Raw genomic sequence first — 6,000 nt, forward strand, 5'->3', positions numbered from 1 at the left:
GTGAGTGATGAATTCAAACAGTCTAACTTTTTTTTTGCCCTTGAAAATATCACAGTTCTGTAACAGAAAACAAGAACAGGTTTTGAGCAGCCCTGTTCTTTTTTTAAACCACATTTTGTTTATTTGCTAAAACACACAGAAAAAAAATTAAAATCTACACTTGTTTTTTTTAAAAAACCTTTCTAAACATTTGTACTGAGGTAAAAGCTGAAAAGGAGGCAAAAGAGTCAAACCCAGGGAAGGTGATGATCTGCTCTAAGATTTGTACATCTGTTTAAAAATAAACTTTTGAAAATTGTTGAAGCTGCAAAGAGACTATTTTTGCAAAAAAAATGAAAAAAAAATGAAAAAGTTACTTCATAACAGAGCTGTTTTATTTTCCAAAAAAATGCTTCCATTTCATAGGAAGGTCATTCAGAGGTGATAATTCTGGTTTCAGGCATCTATTTCCAGTCAGACATTAAAATAAACAATGTTGTCATTTGGGGGTTTCAAGTCAAATGCACACTGCTATATATACTAAAAATAGTGTTTTACCAAAAAGTGAGGAATGCTAATTGTGATGAAACTGTATTCCTTTATCAGCCAGCAGGGACAAGATTTAGTATATTCAGCACCTTAATTGTGCTCACAAGTTGTGTGATATTCAGGTCACGCAGCTGGGTTTTGCTTTGGGAAGAAGGGAGTTCAAAATTTATAACAAAAGAAGTATTACCTTTCAAATGACAGTGTTATATTCGTCAAACATAACCTAACTGCTGGAGTTCATTGTATGTTGATAACTATAATTGTTATCTAGTGAGCGATAGATTCCAGCCCTCCCCACCCTATCCTCCCATAATTGTTCAAGATCCAGCAACATTTTTCTAATTGGTTTAATTATGTTTCCTTTATCAATTAAAACCTGTAAGAATCAATGTCATCCATCCTGTAAATTCCATTTCTGTACATGGAAACGTATCTAGTCTGTACATCTCTTTAGTCAAGTACATTCGGGAAAATTTAACATATTTACCAATATATATTTATATACTTGTCGTTACCAACATGAACTGAAATCCTCTCAATAATCAATGTGCAACATTTGATATGAATCAATAAACACACTTGCGCAGGAGAAGATATGTATTTGTATGATAGTCTATACAGGGTAGGTATAAAGTATCACTCCCTACTCTTCCTGTTCCTGCTGGCTTGTAAGTGAGAGAGATCTCCAGCTTTAGCAGCTTCTGAAGGACAATGTCTGAAAGCAATGTCTGAAAATGTCCAAATTCTCTCTGAATGGACCAGCACCCAATGGCTTCACTGTTTTTCGCAGCAGTTTTGAAAGAGATGAGGGAACCTTCAAAAGCAAAACAGGGAGGATATGTGTTCAGTGGCAAACGTGTCTTGTATTACCACATTTTTGCTCCATATTCTTGTGCAGAACATTAGTTCCTTTTAGATAAACTGTGTCCTGATTTTCTCAAATGTTTATGCAGTAGCCCTACTTTTATGTAGATTTGAAAATGAATTTTAAATTATGCTTTAAAATAAATAGAGAAAATTCTCAGTGTGTTGATGGTGCTCTCATTTGCTGTGTCTCTTGCTTTGAAAATTATTGAGATTGAATCGATTTTCACTGGTAGTCTCCTCCGGGGACTATTGCAGATTCAACCAGCTTCCAAAAATCAAGCAAAGTTTGTTTGCCCAACTGCACTTCAGGGGATCAAAAGGGCAAGAGAACAACCTTTCTCCCCGTTAATTAAGAATGCATGTGGTGCTTTCCTGGATGCTTCCAACATCTCATTATTGACCAATTCCATTTGTGAACCAGTCCAATATCTGACCAGGACTTCGCACCCACGTTCCCCATGAACGCAAATGGCAGCGTGGCCACAAAATCCACGAGAGTCAAAAAACAAGAATCTCATTTTCTGATTTTCCTCACCCCTCACCAGTGACATAAAAAGATTCCCACCCAGGAATGTCAGGAACCTGGTTTTTATACACTTAAACATAATTAGCGGCCTTCCCCGCTGGATCATACCTCCGCATTAGTAACTCCCCGCTCGCCAACGGAGGTTTCCAACAGATCTTGCAAAACAGGAACAGGGTGAAGGGTACCTTCAGGTAAGTATAAGCCGGGGGGGCATCCCTGGGCAACACTGTGGCATTCTGCCCCCTGTCAGTGCCAGGGTGCTGGAAGCAGTGCCAAGAGAGGCCCCTCTGGTGAGCAACATGGGTTCCCCTTATTTGTGGGGGTCCCCTTGTGCATTTGTGGGGAGTAGGTGGGAGAGTTCTTTGTATCAGAGATCAAGGTGCCCTTTAGAAATGGCACCTTAACCTGGACTCCCAGCGTTGCTGGGTTTTTTCTGACCCTCCCCAGCCAGCGTGATGGCGTGAGCCACGCCTGCAGATTTGTTTTTGCACCAAGTGCTGGATTATCCAGCGAGAAATGCCGGCTGTGCTGCCGGGGAGCTGCACACCGGTTTTCTTGCCTCCGCCAGCACATAAATGGTGCAGAAATGAGGAAATTCGGCCCATAGCAACATCACCGTTTCAGACAGGAGATCTTTGGTCCATCTATCCCACCTGTCCACCTCTAGTTGCACTTCTAAATAACCCTGAATCCCATTTGTTGATAGGGAACAAAGAAAAGGGTATGTGTCTAACGCCTTCCACACACAGCGGGTGGGACTTTCCAGCTGTGCTTGGCCCGAAACCAGAAAATCCCGCCCAAGGTCAACGGACCTTTCCATTAGGTTAGGTTGATTGGCCAGGTTAAAAATTGCCCCTTAGAGTCCTGGGATGCATAGGTTAGAGGGATTAGCAGGTAAATATGTGGGGGTAGGGCCTGGGTGGGATTGTGGTCGGTGCAGACTCGATGGGCCGAATGGCCTCCTTCTGCACTGTAGGGTTTCTATGATTTCTATGGTCCGCCCCTCACCCGCTCCTATTCCCGTGGCTGGCAGAACAGGAAAATTCACCCCAGGAAGCACTCTACGGCCAATCAAATACCTTTGAAAACTACTTATTATTGTAGGGAAACATGGTAGCTAATTTTTGGACAGCAAGGTCCCACAAACTGCAAGAAGCCACATAATCGTACTTAGTTCCTTTGGTCCTGTGTGGGGCACTGGGCAGCACGAATCCACTACCAGCCCTGGTCCAACGCTGTTTCTCTCGCTCCAGCAATCCCCTGTCCTCCAGAGGCCTCGCCTCCAATAGGCCATGCCCCTTCTGGTCCTGCCCCCTTGGGACTACCCAATGGGCATTGCAATTTTGCCCCTTGGGCAGTGCCAGGAGGCTAGGCTGGCACTGCCATGCTGGCAACAGCCATGGGGCACCCCCTCACCCCTGACCTCCCCGGAAGGCATCAATGCCCCCCCCCCCATTCACCCCAGCGGGGTCGGGTTGCCAGCTCCCTGCAAGTGGGGAGCTATTGTAAACCCCGCTGGAATGAAACACTCCTGGCAGGGGTGGAGAGGCTAAGTATAGGGCCCTGAGCCAGTCTTGTAGGTTCTCCTGAAATTGTACTTCATCGGCTCTTTATCCATCTGGGAACGTTCATTCCACTGCCACAAATACATAATCTAACATCCCATTTCTAATAATGGTTGATTGATGGATAAATATTGATTAGGACTCTAGAAAAATCTCCCCTACTCTTCTCCACATAGTGCTTCGTGTGAGGTGGTTGGAGGGGGGGGGGGGGGGGGGGGCGGTGGGATCTTTAACAAGAGAGCAGATAGTTTCTCGGTTCAACATCTTATCCGAAAGATACAACCTCTGATGTTGCAGTGTAGCTACTCACGCAAGTCTGGCGCCTTAAGATAATAAAAACAAAAAGTGTTGGATCAACTCAGCGGGTCTGGCAGCATCTGTGGAGAGAAACAGAGTTAACGCTTTGGGTCAAAATGACCCTTTGACAGAATTTTGCTTTTATTGGCACTTTAAGAATATATCTTGCTCCATCTCAAAACTAAGGTTTCTTATTCCATCACGTATGCCAGTAAGCTGCCTCTCATATTTACCATATTTTCATCGAAAGTTTCCTCCTGATTTTCGTTTGGTTTGCCCACACCGCGATTTCTACTTCAGACAAAACGTAAAACTCTCACCAGTTCACACTCACTGCTTCTAATTCTAGCCAAAACACCCAACAACACTAACATTATTGATTCTATTATTTCTGCAACTTGGATCGTGTTTCCACCTCGATAAGAACAGATTCAGCCTCCTCCACCTTTTCACAACTTCCACGATCCAACTTCACTGTTTCTGATCATCTCTGCTCTCTACATCCATCCACAGCTGTTTGAACAGAGCTTCAAGGAGCTAAATCGGGTGTGCTCTGGTTATGACCCCGATATTTTATCTGAACTTAGGAAACAAAGCATTCCTGCGAATCATAAAAATCAGTTCTCTAAAAATTTGGCACCTCTTTGTAAACCTTCCTTCCCCTATCCAAGCTGCAGCTTGCGTTGCCAACTGCGATTAAATGTATTCCTGGAGGTTTCATCGCATGACTTGCCCCCCGTCACTCTCCAGCCATTAGTCAGCCAACACATCCATCCTTGCGACGTATTGCCTTCCTGTGCCAATTGGAAAGCAAAAAGATTGATTACCCAATTGGATGATGCTTGAGTGTCAGCCAAACAGCGCTTTTCTCTCCTGTTTTCAATATTTTTATATCTGCTCGAAAGAAATGTTCAAAGAAAATGATCTTTTCTGCGGGGTCGCACACAGCAGGGTCCTGAAGATTGATCTTTAATTCCTGGAGACTTCAGGCCAATCCTGGAGTGTTGGTGAGTCTAGTTGCAACATGCAATAAAGCGGACACGAGATTGATCTCATGGCTAAATACCAGATTTAGGGGGCCATTCTCCCAGCCTGCTTCGCTGCTCTAGCAGCGCAACGGGCTGGGAGTCGCGAGCGGAGGCCGTTTCGCAAGCTTCCCGCTGGGCGCCACGGCCTCTGCAAATCTCCAGGCGCCAGATTTCCGGCACCATCAGCTCCGTGCCGGAAATCAGCGCAGAGCTGTATAAATTACACAAATGTGTATTCAAATGTCATTAGTTGGCCTGGGGCTGAAAGCTCCGGGTCTCGCTGCCACTCTGCACTTTGGGATCAGTGACAGAGGGAGGGAGGCCGGCGATCGGGGACTGGCCATTGGGGTGGGAGGGAATCGAGGGGAGGGTGGCTGAGGCTGGCTCGGACAAGTCTGAGAGGCCAGCGATAGGGAGGCCGGCAGTGCGGGGCTACTGCACGTGTGCTGATCTCAGCACTGACAGATCGGCGCATGCGCAGTGGCTCGCTCAGAGCTATGCTGCCTGCCTCTCCAGCGGGAATAGGCCCCGCCCACAAATTTTAAAAGAGATTCACGTTAGTGCATTTTGAAACTCACACTGAAAAAACCAGCAGGATTTATTCCAGTTTTTACGCAAATTTGACACTTGGAATTTTTTTGGGAGAATCCCACCCTGAGTGTGACACTTATATCTAGCCCTACTCTAGTTGTTATACTTTTGGGTCTTTTCTACATTTCTTACTCTATACATGTTGTGGCCTCTGTGCCTTTGACCATCAGTGTTAAACAGGCAACTCATAGACAATGTCTGACACACAGCACTTTTCACTCGGTTCCTATTTATTTTACAGTAAATGCCCAAAGCCAGTTTTAATGGAAATCAGTGTGTGTTTAACACGAGAAAATGTGCAAGTTGAATAAACTGATCACGTATTGGCCCAGACCTGAAGGCCCACAGCTACCTGTTTACTGATTGGCCGAGTGCACAAATTAGCCTTCCATCTCCTGAGGATTTAGGGAACTGGAACAAAATCTTTCTGGTTTTCAAGCTTAGAACATAGAACATTACAGCGCAGTACAGGCCCTTCGGCCCTCGATGTTGCGCCGACCAGTGGTACCAATCTAAAGCCCCTCTAATCTACACTATTCCAATATCATCCATATGTTTATCCAATAACCACTTGAACGCTCTCAACGTTGACGAGTCC

This window comes from Mustelus asterias, chromosome 12, assembly GCF_964213995.1.
Source record: "Mustelus asterias chromosome 12, sMusAst1.hap1.1, whole genome shotgun sequence".
Classification (NCBI taxonomy): Eukaryota; Metazoa; Chordata; class Chondrichthyes; order Carcharhiniformes; family Triakidae; genus Mustelus; species Mustelus asterias.